The sequence below is a fragment of the Pantherophis guttatus genome, chromosome 1 (genome assembly GCF_059756535.1).
Source record: "Pantherophis guttatus breed Tessera chromosome 1, ASM5975653v1, whole genome shotgun sequence".
NCBI classification, from domain to species: domain Eukaryota; kingdom Metazoa; phylum Chordata; class Lepidosauria; order Squamata; family Colubridae; genus Pantherophis; species Pantherophis guttatus.
In genome coordinates, this window is record NC_142063.1 from 212221817 (window position 1) to 212242295 (window position 20479).

Here is a 20479-nt window from a genome sequence, read left to right on the forward strand (position 1 = left end):
AGGAGAGGATTGAGGTACTCTACAATAGATTAATTATCAAATGAGCAGCGTTAGACACTGAAATTATAAATAGATAAACATCTTGGAATATCATCTCCTGTACTCCACTTTTCATGGTATGGCTAGGATGTTCTAAGAAGTCCACCTTATGAAACTGGGCACAGATTTAGCCTCGTGGGAAGAAGCAAGAGTGGTCATCTGTGCCCGCCTTTGATTTCCTTTCTCAGTTTTCTTTCCACAAAATCAATACTGCTTGCATTATTGATTAGGAAGTGCTATACAAGCCTATGAAATGGCATTTTCCCATAGGCTTTTCTTTGCCAACGGATGATAAACCATAAAGCTATCAAGCAGAGAAAGATATGCAGAAGAGAGGAGAACATTTCATTTTGGTCACAACCTGGATAATTATTTTCAAAACAATGATTTAAAGATTTCTGAAAAGAATCCTCAACTGAATAATTCAATGTACAGAGTTGAAAACAGGTTATTGGAAAAGTTTTATTACTGAAATGCAACCCACATCTCTAGTGGGTATCGTTATTAAAACAAATCAAAAAGACCACAAGCATGACTTAGTCTTCAATATTTGAGTACAATACGAAAAGTGAGAGCCTTTTTAACTTGATACTATATTGAACTCCTCCAGTTCCTCTAATTTAATAAAATGAAAACCAGCTGAATACAATTTCAGTTTCATTTTCAGGATTCTCTTTTATGGCTTCCCACTTTCTCACATTTTAGAAGAAACATCACAGGGTAATCAGAAAAAGTTTACAAAACTTATCTACAAAGATAAGTTCCTGAATCTAACCACCGCCTTCAAACTAGCTTATATCTTTATTTAAAAACCTAACATAATCTAAATAATACAATGCACTAAAAGCTAAACAAACTAAACTTCTTAAACGAAATTGCACAACAGAGACTGAACGACATCAAAAGAAAAGGCCTTGCTGTCAAAAATTAAGATTGCAACCAAGCATTTGAGAAATCGATTTCCACAGTATACAACTAAATAAAATTTGCTACTCGTTTCAAAGAATTGCAGTGGGATAAAAAGTAAAGCTACTTTTGAAAAGTGCAAGAGGAAGTCAGGCAGATACTATATTGGAAAATGCACGGATCTACTTTGCAAAACTGCTAATTCTCATTTAGTAAAGAAATCAATAACTCTTTTCTAACTACTGTATTGTATTATTCACAGAAATGGCAGCAGATATAAGTCTCATACAGAAGCCTATTGTTTAATATCCAGCTTAGCAAATCATTTAACTAAAACAGCACAGATTTGAATTTACTGAAGATCTGCATGCACTTTACTACAGATGTATTTAGGTAGTCCTAGATTTATGACTGGTTGCTTAATGACTGTTTGTTTTAACACCTGTTTCAAATTACAATTGACATCTCCAGAGCTACCTAAACATGTTTTCAGAATTATGACAGCAGCATACTCCGGGAATCATGTGATCACATTTTGGGCACATGGCAACTGGCTCATTTTGCAGACCTTTGCAGCATCCTACAGTCATGGCCACAATTTGCTACAGTTTTTCCCAGTTTCCGGTGTTTACTTCTGGTTTCTGGCAAAAAGATATCCATTTGGAAAAATGGATTCACTTAATGACTGCTGTGTTTGCTTACCAGGCTCAAGGTTGACTCAGCCTTCCATCCTTCTGAGGTGGGTAAAATGAGGAGCCAGATTGTTAGGGGCAATATGCTGACTCTGTAAACCACTTAGAGAGGGCTGTAAAGCACTGTAAAGCGGTATATAAGTCTAAGTGCTATTGCTATTGCTAATAACCATCATAAGAACAATTGTAACTTTGAATCAGGTCACATAATGCCTCGACTTACAACCACAATGACTTACAATCCTAATTCCATACTCAGTTATGGGTGTACGTTGTAGGTCATTTCCCCCTCAAATTTTTTTCCCCCTATTTTTCATACGTTATGTGGCAGCAACCTGCAGTTTATAAAGGCCCAAAATCAATTCCTCTCTATGTTTGTTTATCTATTTATACAGATAATTGTTCTTTCTCATACCTAGTCTTGCAAACCATGTTTATAATTCTGGTTCTAAGACACTAATAGATACCATGTAATGGAAAGCAATGAGTGGGTATGAAAAAGTTCATGTATTCTTTCTTTCTTTCTTTTGCCTTTATCCTATAAATATATTTATTTAATATGATTTATATCTTACTTTTATTTTGCGCAATTCAAACCATCATGCATAATGCTGCCCCTTATTTTCCTCTCAACAACAACTGGGTACGTGAAGTAAATTGAAAGAGAGTAATAGACTCCAAATAGTCCGTGTCTAAAGGGTAACTAGAACTTGCAGCCTCCCAGTTTCTACTCTAGTATATTAACTGCCAAACTAGGTAGAAAAAAAAAGAAAAGAAAAATTAGGAGACACAAAAGTATTATCCCAAACTTTTTACTACTGAAAAGTAATCTAGATTCTTTCATTTTACAAGAGGGGGAGGGAGGAACCTTTAACCACATTTTTTTAAAATTTTAGAGAATGAACGGAGAAACTGCTTAATGGAGAAATGCTTCTTCCTTAAGGGAATAACAGCAATGTTTATTGACCTTCTCACCCACAATCACAAATTAGGATTATCAAATCAGCACTGAGCCTATTAGAATCAGAACCTTGATTCCAAAAAGTAATCCAGTTCAATAATCCAAAATAAAATAGTTTGGTGCAAACTATTAGATCCTCTGTTCAATCCTGTTTTCTCAAAATCAAATGAGAAAAACCCCATTTCTGCACACGTACAGAACCATAAAAATCATACGGATTAGAGATCAAATCAAATCAAATTGTTTTCAACTTGAATGCCCAAACTGAAGCTTCACATAGCTATAAAAACAACCCTGCCTCTTTCAGGTCCAAAAACTTAGCCTTAGTTATGCAAAAGTAAACCATTAATTTTCTCAAAGCCAAGGATGCAAGGCACATGCCTACCAAGAATTAGAAGAACAGATTGTCTTCAATTTACAACAGTTCGTTTAGTGACCATTCAAAATTACAATGGCACAGAAAAATGTGACTTATGGCTGTTTTTCAAAGTTACAACTTTTGCAGCATCCCCATGATCATGTGGTCAAGATTCAGATGCCTGGCAACTGGTTCATATTTATGACCATTGCTGTGTCCCAAGGTCATGTGATCCCCTTTTGCAAAGTCAATGGGGAAGCCAGATTCAATTAACAACTGGGTTAATAACTTATCAGCTACAATGTTTCACTTAACAACTGTGGCAAGAAAGGTCGTAAAATGGGGCAAAATTCACTTAACAAATATCTCACTTAACAAGAAATTTTGGGCTCAATTGTGGTCGTTAAGTCAAGGACTGCCTGTATTATTATAAGTAGAAAGGCCATTCATTTCGATCTTTTGTGGCGCAGGAAAGAGCCGAGGTGGCGCAGTGGTTAGAGTGCAGTACTGCAGGCTAGTTCAGCTGACTGCTAGCTGCAGTTCAGCAGTTCAAATCTCACCGACTCAAGGTTGACTCAGCCTTCCATCCTTCCGAGGTGGGTAAAATGAGGACCCAGATTGTTGGGGGCAATATGCTGTCTCTGTAAACCCCTTAGAGAGGGCTGTAAAAGCACTATGAAGCGGTATATAAGTCTAAATGCTATTGCTATTGTACCCTTGGGGGAGGGGGACCCAAATCTAATTCTTATATAGAATAAGTACTATTTGGGGTGTGGGGAACAAGAGCATGAGTTGTCTTCAGTCTAATTTCTAGCTTTGACCATCTAGGAATTCATCCCTTTTTATTGCTGAGTCAATATCCTTTTAACTACCATGACCACCAAGCTCTGGACAAGGAGATAAGCCTTGTCTTAAAAAAGCATAACTCGTGGAATAACCACCAAGAAGAAACTCTTCATGCCCTTGTCCTTTGCTCTGTCTTTTACCACATCCACTTTTCTAACATCTTTGATCAGTATAAATAAGCATGCATAAGTTTCTATATTCATTCATGGGAAGAAGGGCCATTTCACTATTATACAGCTTTAAAAGTTCAGCACCAAGGAAGTCAAGTTTTTCCAGCATGGTCTAAAGATAACACTCTGCAGAAAATTGGAGGATCCCCAGAGTTTATGGCATAGAATAGCTTTGAGTATAACTGAATATTTCAGCTACACCAATGTAGTGTTGCAAAAAGTCTTGATCACTTCTGTATTGACCCACTTTTTAAACTAACATAACTTACCAAACCAGAACAGCCTTGTTAAATACTTAATCTTTGTTTATGGAAGAAAAGCAAATGCTAATGTGTACAGGCATGCTTGGGACCGCTATCATTATAAATTCTCCTAACTGCTTCTAATGGGTTTGGGAAAATATTTTGTCCTGTTTAATTGCACAAAGAAGGCTTGAAAACCAAGGGTTCCAAAACCAGAAGAGTTGCAAATGCACTGAAAGTGGAAATTCAATACACAGTCCATAAACGTGTCTGCAGGAATGCTTTAAAAGTCCACCCAGTGAACTAGCTATGAGAATCTCCATTTAGAATATAAATTTTCCTTCTGGGTCTGAAAGCACTTTGCAAAAATGATGGCTAGGTTTCAGGCTTGACCTGAATCATTCCACTGATGCTGATGAAATCAAATGTAAACCATTACTGAATCATAGCTATTGAGAGAGTGAATTACTGCATCTCATCACATCTCATCTAGAATTATGTTGTTCACACAATCAGTCAGACTATATTTGACATTTTTATTCACTTATGAACTCCTTCGCAAGAACGTGGGATAGGGAGATGTAATTTTTATTATTAGTAGTAGTATTTTAGATACATACATGTTTGTAACTATCTCCAATCAGATGCCCTCCAATTACATATCTGGAGAATATAGTTCCTAAAATTCCCCATCCAGCAAGCCATTTTGAAGTCCAAAAACCGCTTAGGGGATTTGACTTGTGTTTGACTTCCCGCTTTGAGGAAAGACTTGTATGGCCCAACTGTACAGAATTTTAAAAGCTATGAATTCTAGCTTCAAAATGTGCTTTCATAATAAGTTTGTAATTGAATGCACACTTTTTTTAACCTTAAATTTAATTGAATTATTGGGCATCACAAAAGAAACATGATCTGTGTGAATGCCATATAGTTTTGAGTACAAAATTCTTTATACTTAAATCTAATAACTACATTTTTGGATTATGCTATATCCTGTATTTCATTCAAGGGCAACATATATAATACTTCCCCTTTAGTCCTTACAACAAAACTATTACAAAAGTTATAGACCAATATTCTCCAGTGTGCTTTGTGACTGAGCAGAGATATGAAACTCAGTAAAATCAAGCACACCACATGAGGGCTTTAAAATGCAAAAAACACACATAAATATCATAATGCAGAGGCTTCAATTCAAATAACATTGCATGACTTTTTCTACCACAGGCGTATGTATAATCAAGATGAATTCAGAGAAATGCATACTATGTTGATACAATTTCAATCATCCTGAGAGTTTACACTGATTTCCCTAAGCAAAGGGATTATTCCAATGAAAGAAAATACACCTTTTGAAAAACCATATACATTTTACAGGCAGAATTCTACTACATTTAATATTTGCCTGTTGAAATTTCTGGAACAGTTTTAGCTCACACCCATTCTATCTGGCTGTATACCAGAAATGAGAACAACAATACCTTAGGTAGAAGCTAAAATGGTTTTAATTGTGCTTTCTCTTCCATGCCAATAAAGCCTGGTTCCCCCACAGGAGAGTATTAGGCAATAGAAACATTATTTAAAATGTTAATTGATGTAAATATGTCATCGGGAGATACAGAACTCACTAACACCATTTGAGCTATTGACACAATCTACATATATCTAGCAGTATCAAAGGACCATTTCTCATCACACATTAGGCAACTGTGCAATCAAACAGAAAATACTACATGGACAGATGCAGAAGATCCAAGAAAAGTTCAACTCTCTCCAAAACATCTAAATAAAGCATCTAAAACGGCTATCATTTCTTGTAACCTTGAGAACCCAATAAAGTGCTTTCTTCTTATCTCAAAACATCTCTTACAGACAAAAATGAGTACATGTAACTCTACCACAGGCCCACAAACCTTTTCCTTTTGTTACCACCTAGGCCCAGCTATCACAACCTTTGCTGCCTATCTTCCCCACAATATGCTTCTAAAATCAACTAGAGAAATCCAGGAAAAAGACATGATTCTCCACCCTCAGCAGTGTCACCAGCTATCATTAAAACACAGCTTATCTTTGGATCCGTATGGTGGCAGCCAGGGACACTGAGGTTCAGTGTTCTTCTAGAAAGTATATGAAATGCTTATCCAGGTTAAAAACAAAAAAAGCCCTAACTTAGACCCAAAGCAAAGCTATACTCTTACCTTAAGATAAACACTGTAAGCATTTTAAGCTGAGAGGGAAAAATTCAGCAATCTCTGACTTCTTTGACATTCCATCTCTGCTATGACCTGCTGCCCAATCAGTCTTCCAGCTATTTCGTACCTTGCGTGATTTCTCTTCTCCACTGTAGAACACATCGGCAATTTCTCCCAGGGAAGCAAAAAGCAGCTGTCTCTCCCGCGGCTATCTTACTCCAGAGCAATGAATGACTGCAGAGCGGGCTATAGCAAAGGAGGCACAGTAGCTCAGGGCCAGCGCTGCGCTGTGTTCGCTTCTGTGTCTACAGAGGCTACTGCAGGGATGTCAATACATCCCACATCACTGCTTGGGACCCGCCCTGGAGGAGGGAGCTAAGCAAAAACAGACAGGAGGCCAAACGGGGGAATTAAGGGGAATGACTCAAACGGAGGTTACAAAGGGAGGTACAGGATTAATGGTGGGGCTCTCCTTTAGCTATTCCTGCCTCTCTGATTGCTCTGTTCTACAGATGTAGGTCAGAGCTGCGAATCACTAAAGATGGAATCACTAAAGATGGATCGAGGGAAGGTACAAACGTCATTGGCTGCTGAGACAAGGGGGTGCATTGCATGTCATCAGAGTCCTGTAAAACCTGGAAAGTGGTCCTCTTATTCAAAATTAAGAGGGGCCAAAATCTCAGAGGTAAATTAATAAGATGGGGATCCATTGATATGGTAAAGTTTATTTCAAGTAAAGCTCAATTCCAAGCAACTCAAGAATCAGTAGTAGCTAAAGTGCTGGGATAGAAACAAGGAGACTTTAATTCCAGTCTTCCCTTAGGGATGAATGGTGGCTGGATGCTTTTGGCAATGTCACTTTCACTCAGTCCAGCCCATCTCCCAGGATTGTTCTTATGGGGAAAATAAGAAGTGGGAGCGTTAGGTATGCATCACACTTGGAACTGACAAAAAAATAGAGGAGGGATAAACCATTAATAAAACAAATGTCAAGAATACATCCAATGACAGCCTCCCATTCAAGTATCAACCAGATCTAACCCCTCCTTAGCTTCCAGGCCCTGTGGTGTTATTTTCTGGAATACATAAATTGATTTTTCTGTATCTGGATGGAAATCTTCAAGGTAACTTGATGAAATATGCATCCAAATGATGAAAAAGAATGTCTCCATGAATAGAATTTTTGCCACTGGTTGAACTGAATTAAGTTACACAAAGTGGTACGATACACCATTGCGAATGATTCGAACAATCTGGTCTGTCTCAAATAGTCCCAAAATCAGCCCTGCACATTCAAACGCAATGGAGTAGAAATACCTGTTTCAGCATACACACACAAATTAGCCCCTTCTGTACAATTCATACATACAGTACAATGTACATAACAAGTGTGATCAGGACAAAAATGCTTCGGGTTTTCCAAGATGCCAGGCAATTTTGTGCCTGGGAAGAAAAGAACACTCATTATTTCCAAACTACTGGGTGGTAATCTTGAATACTAGGCTCAGATTTTATATACCTACAGACATGTCCGTGTAATATTTCAGAATTTCGTTCAATTAGAATGAAAATATAATCTTATTTGGTCCTTCTTCTTTTTTTTCTCCATACCTAGCAGCAGCAAAAGAGATTGTTCGTTTTAAATGCTGCTGGAAGAATACATTTCCCCAAAACAAGGCTTCCTGGGACAACATCCCATGTCTATTTAAAAAAAAAAATAATATCCTTTTTACCTCTCTTTCTTTGCACAACCCTTCTGAATACTGGAAACGGACCTGGCTAATCAATGGCGAAGCACAAATCCTGTTGCCTATATAAGCTGCACCCACCTAGGTCTGAGTTTATGCCAGTTTCGCTAAACCCGCACCCACCTAATTTTGCAGAGGACCCTCTGCAAAGGGCGAAGGGCTGCTAAAGAGGAATGGTAAGGCGAAAGGAAGGAGAGGAGCTACCTGATTTTAATTCGGCGGGTCCCGTTCGGCCGTCGGGATCCCCCCCTCGGCAGGGCCCTTTGCTTTTGAAGTTGCTCTGCGCTTGGCCGTTGCATTGTGACACGGCGCCAGGAGGAGGAGAACTGAGGTGATCCCTCCGGCCAATCAGAGAGCTCGCCTGGCCTCAGCCGAACACTCAGCTTGGCAGGAAAGAGGCGGGGTCGGCGAAACGTGAGTATTTGGGTGGCGCTTTTGGAATGTTGTTTGCCGGAGCCTTTCGGGCACGTGTCGTGTAAACATCATTATTCGGAGGCCGGCGTGAAAAAACATCGCTGGGATCGTCGGAGGCGCTGGCTTAATGAGCAGGCGCGGAACCCAGAGGATTTTATATATTTACATACATACATACATACATACATACATACATACATACATACATACATACATATATATATATATATATATATATATATATATATATATATATATATATATATATATGCACGCGTTAGAAAACGAGGTGATTTATTAGCCCTTCTAATTAAAATTATTAAAATTATTACATAATTAATTAAATTATTTGCGCTGCCCGGGAAAAAAAAGAAAAGAAAACCGCCATACCTTTAAAAAAATAGCAAATGAATTCCTCCATCCTGCCCGGGGGGCAGGCTTCTCTGCATTTTCAATTTAATAAAGGGTGAGAGTCTGGAGATCTGCCTTGTTGAACCCGATCTTTTATTCTCTTAGCCTCTCATAAAACGTGTCTACATACTCTGCAGTTTTGTATCCGGATTTTTCAAATCTGTTGAGTCGTTTTTGTAGAAGTGCACCAAATTTGGGCAGAAGAAATGTTGTGGATCTGCTTTTAAGAAGAGACTGGATGGTCACTTGTCTGAAATGGTATAGGATCTCCTGCTTGAATAGTGGGCTGGACTAGAAGACCTCCAAGGTCCCTTCCAGCTCTATTCTGATTGTAATTGATTGGTAATTTTAACAAGGCTTCTCTTCCCCACCCCCCAAGTGTTAAAAATCCTGCTATTGTTTGCTTGAGCAATCTCTCTCTTTAGTCTGATGTAAAAAAGGAAGCAAACCAAAGGCCCTTTTTCGGTTGTCTGGCATCAGATACTCCTAGAAAACTAACCTTGGTCGAAAAAGCAATTTTAGATAAACTGGTTTATCACCTCAGTGATAAAAACAAACGCGGAAGAATCGAACATCTCTAGGTCGAAAGCAAGATGGGAAAAAAAAGTTGCCCTTAATATATTAGACAACAACTGGATGGATTATAAGAGAAAGCAATTCTCTCTTATAAATTTATGTATTGCCTGTTTTCACAAAGTTTTTGCTTATGATATGTTCAGGTGTGTCTCAGAAAAGTTCTGTGTTTCACAACAGGAAAAAATAGCTGCCTTTTAGGACACTCCTATGTATATAATCCACTCTTGAAATTGTGTTCAATAATTGGCAGGAGGAACTCTAGGCCATGAACTCTAGGTCTCTGGCACAATCTCATTTGTTCTCTATGCCATCCGTCTGGCAAACTCGCCAGATTCGTTTCTCACCATGTACGTGTATAGATCCGAATTAGCCTGTGTTGTTTCTCTGTATCATATAACATATGTGGGGGTGTATGCATAATTTTGTATTTATTTATTTATTTTGTCATGTTTATGTAGTGTATATTAGAGGTGGAGACCTGATTAGTGTACATTCAAAGTGACAGTAAAGTTATTCTAAGTCTAAGTCATTCTCAGTCTGTGGGACACGCCCACACCAGAGCCTCTGTGCCCCAGTGCCTAAGGGAAGTTTCTTTCTCTGCACGTACAATCAATAATTACTGATTTTTCCTGCTGCAAAAGTCATGGCCTTTCAAGAGTGATTCACTAGTTTTATATGTCCTTACTACATGAGACCATTCTTGTCTATCTTGATAGGATCTCTAGAAGCTTCATAAGATAGCGAATGTCTGTCTCAGACCTTCTACAAGAATCTGATTCAAGTTCATAATGACTAATTCCCAGTGAGTAGTCATACTGGCCAAGCAGATGGAAACTGAAGTCCATCAAAACCTGCAGAACCACTATTTTTAGAGGCAACTGGACTTGCCTGTTTTTCTTTGAAGACGTTTCGCTTCTCATTCAAGAAGCTTCTTCAGCTCTGAAGCTTCTTGGATGAGAAGTGAAACGTCTTCAAAGAAAAACAGGCAAGTCCAGTTGCCTCCTGAAAAAGCACTTTTGGGACAACCATGACCTGGAGGATTGAGAATCTCCAAAGACGCTAATTTTGGCCTCCTCCACATTTGAGGTTTCATAAAATATTTCAGCCTTCACAGTAGAGATAGTAAGTTTTCACTTACTATCAACCACAATCCTTACACTTCCTGTATCATAATTCCAGCCTACAGTTTAAAAATTTGAATATCCTGAAAACATGATACTGAGACAACGTACTATGCCTGCTTATTCAGTTTAAGGTCTATACACGTACTTTAATTTAAGCATCACTCTGACCATCCAGAATTCATGTTTACTTAATTGCCAAAAATACCCATTAAGCCTTGAATACATTAATACACTTTAGTAAGCATAACTCCAATTTAAAATTTTACTTTTCAAGGTGAGTTAGGATTGGTAAATATACTTCTCGCCCCAAGTTACAGTTTAGCAGTTCTAGCTCTATAGATTTGGTGTAGCTCTGATCACATGTTTTGTATGGTTCCTGCTGTTAACTCAGGAAAGTGGTTTCTTAATCTGATTCTTCCTGTTATTGATGGATTGCAGCAGCAGAAGAAGAAACAAGTAAAAAGCAACAAAACCTATTGCTAGCATGTTATCCATTTAAAAAAAAATCAGGATCTTAAGTAACATCCTCCTATGGTTCTGGGAATATTCTCAAACATTAGACCCTTTAACAATTCAGGATTTATAGCATGCATGATAACATTTTGTACAGGCAGCCCTCGACTTACAAACATTCATTTAGTGACCATTTGAAGTTACAGCAGCACTGAAAAAAAAAGTGACTTATGATAGGTTTTCACACTTGCGACCATTGCAGCATCCCCATGGTCACGTAAGAAAAATTCAGGCACTTGGCAACTGGCATTATGATATCCTGAGGTCATGCGATCACCATTTATAACCTTCCCAGCCAGCTTCCCACAAGCAAAGTCAATGGGAGAAGCCAAATTCACTTAATGACTGCATAGTTCACTTAACAACTGCAATATTTGCTTAACAATTGTAACGAAAAAAAAATAGTGAAATAGGGCAAAACTCTCTTAACAATGGAAAATTTGGGCTCGGTTGTGGTCGTAAGTCAAGGACTACCTGTATCACCATTTTCACATAATAGGGTTTTAAAAAGCAAGCTTTTCAATACATTGATATACATGGTCAGCCTTAGCTAAACAGGATGCAAATGCACTTAGTTCTTCACCGTTTCGTAATTGGCCTATCCAGTTTCACTTGCAAATCATTTAAATCCAGAAAACAAATTCGGTCTCCCACATATTTCCCAAAGCTATCTTGATTTGCTTATTATAAAAATAAAAGAGGACGTATAAACATATTTAAATACAATAGTGCTCTCGCCTGATTCCTTAGGTGGGAATCTTACGAAATAGTAGGTATTCCTTAGTCCATATTTCGTTGAAGTATTAATTTCTTCCTGGAATTCCTACTGCAGACTGGTTAATTGGTTGGGCTTGTCTTTATTTAAAATCATGGCGTGTCTATGTGCAGGGTGGATTTGATTTAAATCTAGTTGATTTAAATCACAATTTAAATCATGATTTAAATCACTAGTAAAAAGGCTTGATTTAAATCAACTCGATTTAAATCATAATTTTTAAAGAGCAACTGTCATCTCTGCTACTCTTTGACCCACTGTTGACTCACCGATAGTCCCAGTGTTGCAGAATATACAGCTTCATGCTACATAACTAAGCTCCATTTCATGCTGAATAAACTAAATTATTTATGTATCTTAAATAGAAAACTATCTTACGATAAATTTTTACCCCCAAAGTTTTTTATTAAAATAAATTCAATAAAAATCAAAAAAATCAATTTAAATCAAAAAAATCTGATTTTTTTGATTTTTTTAAAAAAATCATTGATTTTTATCCACCTGTCTGTGTGTATTACTGACTCGCTGAGTTATCTACTGAAGTTTTTCCCATTTGTGGGATGATCCTGTTTTCTTTTCAGATAGTTAATGTTCTTCATAAGTTACATAAGTTTATTTTGTCAAGCATATATAAGATAACAGGTAAAAGTATAAACCTAATTTGAATACATGAAAAGAGTAAGTAAAAAGGAATATTAGGACAGGGACGGTAGGCACGCTGGTGCACTTATGCATGCCCCTTACAGACCTCTTAGGAATGGGGTGAGGTCAACAGTAGACAGTTTAAGGTTAAAGTTTTGGGGGTTTGGGGAAGAAACTACAGAGTCAGGTAATGGATTCCAGGCATTGACCACTCTGTTACTGAAGTCATATTTTCTGCAATCGAGTTTGGAACGGTTTACCTTGAGTTTGTATCTATTATTTGCTCGGGTATCGTTGTGGTTGAAGCTGAAGTAGTCATTGACAGGAAGTACATTCTTCCCTTGGTTCCCACATATTTCTCCTTAAATCGCAAGAACTGGATTTCCTTCCACCAGTCCTGACTTCCTATGTTTTGGGGAAAGGCTGTCATTCCCAGGTGGACTCTGATAATATCAAAAGTATTGAATTACAAGAGGACAAGAAAAGAAGAAAGAAAAAAACAACGGTTTGGTTGGATGGACTCCATTTTAACTCCTGCTCCAGTTAAAGGGTAGAGAAATTATCAAGTAAGAATAGCTAAAGGATTGAGAGTAAGAGATTGCATTTCGGTAGTTGGCTCTTTGCTTCCTCAAAAGGTGACAAATTCCCAGGGTAATGTTACAGGGTTTAGTTTCCTTCAAATGAGTCAGCACTGATGATTTACAGTAACCTTTTCATATGAGTTTTATTTATAGATGCAGAGGTCAGTGAAAAGAAGCAAACAACAGGCAGCAGAGTTGCTTTTCTCACCACAGACTTTTGAAAACCACCTGTGTCAGTCGTGTACAACCTAAGCCACAGCTCGGTTGGGGTTTTCACCCACACCTTGACAAATTAAAATGACCAAATTGGTCCAAACTATTCCACTCCTTCACCCTGATCAGTGGCTGTCACTGTCTGAAGACAGAATGTTCCGAAGTTATCAGGGATTCAGGCTGTCCTTTTGGCAAGCTTTTCCTCACTCGGTTGCTCCATTAGAGGCATTTTACCAGTTTGGTCAAGTGGCAAAAGCACCAGGCTAGAAACCAGGAGACTGCAAGTTCCAGTCCCATCTTAAGTATGAAAGCTGATTGGGTGACCCCGGACCAACCCTTCTCTCTTAGCCCACCCACCTCACGAGGCTGCTGTTTTTGGGGAAAATAGGAGGAGGAAGAAATATTAGATATGTTTGTATGTTGAGTTATTTATAAAAACAAGAAAGGCAAGATATAAAGAAATAAATAAATTAGGAATAGAATAGGAATAGGAATAGGGTAGAGTAGAGTAGAGTAGAGTAGAGTAGAGTAGAACAGAACAGAACAGAACAGAACAACAGAACAGAACAGAACAGAACAGAACAGAATAGAATAGAATAGAATAGAATAGAATAGAATAGAACAGAACAGAACAAGAATAAGAATGTCCTCGATTTACAACACTTCATTAGTGACCGTTTGAAGTTACAGCGGCACTCAAAAAAGTGACTTATGACCACTTTTAACACTTACAACCATTGCAGCATCCTGATGGTCACGTGTTCCAAATTCAGGTGCTTGGCATCTGACTCATGACGGTTGCAGTGTCGTGAGTCATAGGATCACCCTTTGCGCCCTTCTGACAAGCGAAGTCGATGGGGAAGCTGGATTCACTCAACAGTTGTGTTACTAATTTAATACCTGCAGTGATTCACTTAACAACCATGATAAGAAAGATTATATAAAATGGAGCAAAGCTCACAGAAAGTTTGGGCTCAATTGCGGTCATAAGTCGAGGACTACCTGTAGAATGGAACAGAACAACAGAACAGAACAGAACAGAACAGAACAGAACAGAACAGAACAGAACAGAACAGAATAGAATAGAATAGAATAGAATAGAATAATAGAGTTGGAAGGGACCTTGGAGGTCTTCTAGTCCAACCCCCTGCTCAAGCACGAGACCCTATATCATTTCAGACAAATGGTTGTCCAGTCTGTTTTTGAAAGCTGCTTTCAAATGGGCTGGGGATAATGGACAGGCAAACCTATTAGGGTGGTGATGAGGATGGACCACTTTCAGGGAAGGTGGCCTCAATCTTTAATATCACTGTTGCTTTCCAATCCTTTGGACTCTGTCCCAAAGGCTGGTAACCAGGGCTCCACAGAACTTGATTTCTAGCAGCTGCTGCGTACTGTCCACTCAGCCTTAACAAAGCTGCCCTTGTCCACGACTTAATAGGGAATAAGATGGCGGGCCTTGTTTGCATTACTGAAATTGGACTGGGCCTGGGGGGACTTTCCCTCTTTGAGGTTTCCCAAGCTAGTTTTCGAGTGTGGCATTAACATGATGGTCCAGGCAGGTGTTATTCAATAAATTCAAAGGGGAGATTCCAGAGGTACTGGATATGAGGCCTTGTTTCTGAATTTGAGCTGATGGAATCAGAACAAACTGTTATTTACTGTATTTTAAAAGTTTCCTGGCTGCATAGCAACCTCTCTACCTAAGCTGCTTGAATCTGTGCCAAGATTGGTAGTGGGGTTAATTCCCCAGCTTCTGGGGACTTCAATCAGCTATTCATGGGTCACTTTGGGTAGTGAGGTAGGTGGCATAAATAAAACTGAAAGGCATCTGGTGAGTTCATGATAACCATGATCCAAGTTATCTCTGGTCCAAACCATGGCCACACATTAGACTTTGTTTTTATCCAACAGCCAAGCCAATGTGATATAGAGTTGGAAGAGGAGTGGCATGGAGTTACCATCAATCCCTTATAAACGGATCACCCCTTGCTGGTTTTGGAGGTAGGACTTCTGCAACTGCTCCGGAATGCGGAGGCATGGGTAGATTTTGACATATCTCACTATACCCTTATAACGCTTTTGCTTCATAAAATAGAATAGAATTCTTTTATTAGCCAAGTGTGATTGGACACATAAGGAATTTGTCTCCGGTGCGTAAGCTTTCAGTGTACATTCAAGCACAAGTGATAAATCATCATAAAATGCAATCATAAATCATAAGATAAAACACTCAATGATAGCTATAGGATACTAAATAATTAACATAAATCATAATGGGATACTAAATAAAAGCAACATAAATCATGAGATACAAACAACGTTATAGTCATAAGAAGCTAGGAAATAGATAATAGGAAAGATGAAAAGGGTAATAGTAATACAGCCCTACTGGTTTGACATCTCGGGGCATAAGATAGTGTTGTGGTAATTAGTTGTTAAGCAGAGTGATAGTATGGGGGGGGGCACTGTCTTTGTGTCTGGTTGTTTGGTGTGCAGTGCCAAAATAGGCCAACTTGGAGCAATTAAAAGTTCCTGTTGTCACCTATAAAGCTCTGCTGGCAGGGGGGCACACTTCTAGTGGACTGATTTTTCTCCCATAGTTTTTGCTCACCCCATCAAATCTAGTAGAGTTGGCATGTCCTTCATCCTCTCTTATTAAACAGTGAGATCTTGTTGGACCAAGGAGTTGGGTCTTCTCTGTAGCAATGCCTTGGGGAACAGCATCCTCCCAGAGATCCACCCTGTTGACTCCAGGGTGGATGACTCCACCCTGTTAAGCTCTGAAGATTTAGCTGTTTTTCTTGGGCTCATAGATTAGCCTCTTGTTGTTGATGTGGTTTTATGATTGGTTTGTATTATCTATCTCGGGCATTATTAGTTATTGTTTGTTAATATTGAATTTTTAATGTCTGTAGGCTGCTCAAAGGATGGTGAGAAATGGGCAGCCTTATAAACCAAAAAAAGTAGCATTATACAAGCAATATGATTTACAACCATTTGTTTAATAATGGTTTAAAGTTATGATGGTGAGTGACTAATGACCTGTATTCGCACTTCCTACCCTCACACTCCTCCCACAGTAATCGTAATTGGGGCGCTTGGCTGGCTCACATTTATGACCAGTTGCAGAATTCTGACGTCACATTACCACAATTAGTGATCTTTTTTACCAATTTCTGACAAAAAAAAATGTAACAAAAATGCAATTGCGGGAGCTGGGTTTCACTACTGCTGTAAAAATTGTCATAAAATCAGATCCAATTCGACCTACAACCGCAGCAGCTTACAACAGAAATTCTGGTCTCAGTTGTGATCATAAATCAAGGACTACCTGTACAATGGCAACAGATTATAGGGTTTGTTAAAACCACTATTGCATTTAGGTGCATATGGTTTTAATGTCAGTGTATCAAATAAAAATGGTAGAAATAGAAATAAAAAAATAGAAAAGGTGGTCATACAACAGTGGTACTAGCTACATGAGTCATAGTTTACATCCTGATTCAGCATTGGTACATAATTCGCCTCCAACATTTCCTAAGATTGAAAATGCACACAATGCCTTCAGTCAAGTAAGAGCAAAAATCAGTAATGTTCCCATATGTTTAGGGACAATTTGTATGTGTGTGCCTTCAAGTCAGTTATTGACTCCTGACTAGTTCCTGCAGTTTTCTTGACAAAGTAGAATTAGGAGAGTATATTATTAGGTAGGCAAGTACTGGTCTCCAGCTATTCTGTTCTTCCTTTTTGTGTCAGGCCCTCATCAAGATTGACTCTGGGGTTTGGCAGGCATGCAATGAGTAACCCAAATATTCCCTTGTTCGGTTTATAGAAATATTTTACAGGTAGTTCTCGGTTAATGACAATTGGGATTGGAATTTCCATACCTAACCTACACAGCAGTAAAACACAATGATGTGCATCACTTAGCAACAGCTGATCTGAGACATCAGACTTCCATTGCTAAGCAAATCATCATGGGTTGTTAAGCAAGGATGTCACCTGATTTCCACTTGAGACCTCCTGCTGGCTTCCCCACTGACTTTGCTTGTAAGAAGCCAGCAAAGAAGGCTACAAATGGCGACCATGTGACTGTGGAGCACTGCAGTGGTTGGAATTTTGAGGACCAATCATACCACTCCTTCAACACTGTCACAAGTTCAGATGGTCACTCAATAAGTGATTGTTAAGCAAGGGCCACTGTATTTTATGAGTGATGAAGCAATGGAGATTCATTATAATCCCACTTTCCAATAAAAAAAATATATTGAGAGCTGCTCAATGTTCATGCTTAAAAAAACAAAACAAAACCAAGGCCCTATATCTGATTGCTTAATAAGTAAGGCTTGGTTTAATATATTATACTTTTTTTAATGACTTGGCCAAGCTATATCCATCAAAAGAGAGGTCCATAATGTTCATATGGTTAATAAAATGCTGCGATATACTCAGTGGTGGGTTTCAAAAAATTTTACTACCGGTTCTGTGGACGTGGCTTGGTGGGCGTGGTTTGGCTTGGTGGGTGTGGCTTGGCTTGGTGGGCATGCAGGGGAAGGATACTGTAAAATCTCCATTCCCACCCCACTCCGGGGGAAGGATACTGTAAAATCTCCATTTCCTCCCAATCAGCTGGGACTTGGGAGGGGGAGAATAAATGGGGGCGTGGCCAGTCAGAATTTTTACTACCAGTTCTCCGAACTAAAAATTTCCGCTACCAGTTCTCCAGAACTGGTCAGAACCAGCTGAAACCCACCTCTGGATATACTTCTAACTCTGGTTAAAACTGAAATATTACCATGAAATATTTTAACATTGGGAATTTATGGCAGTTCTGTCCAATAAGATTTTTCATCAGTCAAATCACATCATTCTATCATCTGCATATAGATTTGGATTTCGATTTGTTTGTTTTCTTAGGTAAAAGGCATACCACAACAGCAAAGAGAGGAAAGGAAATGAAGGATTTCCAGAATATCTGCCAAGCAAAACTTTTTCCATCCTTTTTAAAGCCTTGAAGTTGACTTTGAGCTTCTAATAAGCCTTCACCAAACATCAAAGTTATCACTTATAAACGAAACATGATCAGAAGCATCAGTGCAATATCTTTGCTCTAACCTTGTCAGGCTTCTGTTCTGCTATATTCAGCATACAATAATTAAAACAAATGTTTTAAATCTATCCATATACAGTCAGGTCCAGAAATATTGGGACATCGACACAATTCTAACATCTTTGGCTCTATACACCACCACAATGGAGTTGGAATGAAACAAACACAATGTGTGTTAACTGCAGACTGTCAGCTTTAATTTGAGGGTATGTACATCCAACTCAGGTGAACGGTGTAGGACTTACAGCAGTTTGTATATGTGCCTCCCACTTGTTAAGGGACCAAAAGTAATGGGACAATTGGCTTCTCAGCTGTTCCATGGCCAGGTGTGTGATATTCCCTCATTACCCCAATTACAATGTGCACATAAAAGGCCCAGAGTTCATTTCAAGTGTGCTATTTGCATTTGGAATCTGTTGCTGTCAACTCTCAAGATAAGATCCAAAGAGCTGTCACTATCAGTGAAGCAAGCCATCATTAGGCTGAAGAAACAAAACAAACCCATCAGAGAGATAGCAAGAACATTAGGCGTGGCCAAAACAACTGTTTGAAACATTCTCAAAAAGAAGGAATGCACCAGTGAGCTCAGCAACACCAAAAGACCCGGGAGACCACGGAAAACAAGTGTGGTGGATGACCGAAGAATTCTTTCCCTGGTGAAGAAAACACCCTTCACAACAGTTGGCCAGATCAAGAACACTCTCTAGGAGGTAGGTGTATGTGTGTCAAAGTCAACAATCAAGAGAAGACTTCACCAGAGTGAATACAGAGGGTTCACCACAAGATGTAAACCATTGGTGAGCCTCAAAAACAGGAAGGCCAGATTAGAGTTTGCCAAACAACATCTAACAAAGCCTTCACAGTTCTGGAACAAGATCCTATGGACAGATGAGACCAAGATCAACTTGTACCAGAGTGATGGGAAGAGAAGAATATGGAGAAGGAAAGGAATTACTCATGATCCTAAGCATACCACCTCATCAGTGAAGCATGGTGGTGGTAGTGTCATGGCGTGGGCATATATGGCTGCCAATGGAACTGGTTCTCTTGTATTTATTGATGATGTGGCTGCTGACAAAAGCAGCAGGATGAATTCTGAAGTGTTTCGGCAATATTATCTGCTCACATTCAGCCAAATGCTGCAGAACTCATTGGACGGCGCTTCACAGTGCAGATGGACAGTGACCCAAAGCATACTGCAAAAGCAACCAAAGAGTTTTTGAAGGGACAGAAGTGGAATGTTATGCAATGGCCAAGTCTATCACCTGACTTGAATCCCATTGAGCATGCATTTCATTTGCTGAAGACAAAACTGAAGGGAAAATTCCCCAAGAACAAGCAGGAACTGAAGACAGTTGCAGTAGAGGCCTGGCAGAGCATCACCAGGGATGAAACCCAGCGTCTGGTGATGTCCATGCGTTCCAGACTTCAGGCTGTGATTGACTGCAAAGGATTTGCAACCAAGTATTAAGAAGGGAAAGTTTGATTTATGATTATTATTCTGTCCCATTACTTTTGGTCCCTTAACAAGTGGGAGGCACATATGCAAACTGCTGTAAGTCCTACACCGTTCACCTGAGTTGGATGTACATACCCTCAAATTAAAGCTGACAGTCTGCAGTTAAAGCACATTGTGTTTGTTTCATTCCAACTCCATTGTGGTGGTGTATAGAGCCAAAGATGTTAGAATTGTGTCGATGTCCCAATATTTCTGGACCTGACTGTATACTACAGTACTAAAACTCTTCTTTCTGTAACTTTAACTGGGCAAAAAGTACATCACAGGGCAAAACTTTTTCAAACAAGGTACTTCAAATGGGTTAACTTAACAAATGTGCTCAAAATTCCAACTCCCATGGAATTGAAATTTGGCAAATTTTGTAAAACATTTTATGACATAAAATTATCATAAAGAGCATTTTTATGACATAATACAAAATATTTTAAAATATTTGCTGTGATC

General features: G+C 38.8%; 1 protein-coding gene and 1 long non-coding RNA gene across 14 annotated transcripts in view; one reads left to right on the forward strand and one right to left on the reverse strand.

Moving 5' to 3' along the window:
* The window catches only part of LPIN1 (lipin 1), a 105904-nt gene that overhangs the window by 38314 nt on the left and 47111 nt on the right, over positions 1-20479 (reverse strand). For 6 of the 13 annotated variants that reach the window (XM_087882382.1, XM_087882380.1, XM_087882377.1 and 3 more), the window contains exon 1: positions 8359-8482. The exons of 2 other annotated variants lie outside the window; for them this stretch is intronic. The gene's annotated coding sequence lies outside the window, so the exon portion shown is untranslated. Of the gene's footprint in view, positions 1-6533; positions 8483-20479 lie in introns of those variants that run through there. 5 more of the 13 variants (XM_087882383.1, XM_087882381.1, XM_087882378.1 and 2 more) reach the window with 2 other exon arrangements.
* Positions 8505-18494, forward strand: LOC117674237 (uncharacterized). The gene is made up of 3 exons (XR_009621853.1): positions 8505-8568; positions 15318-15407; positions 18324-18494. It is a non-coding gene; the product is annotated as an uncharacterized LOC117674237 (long non-coding RNA).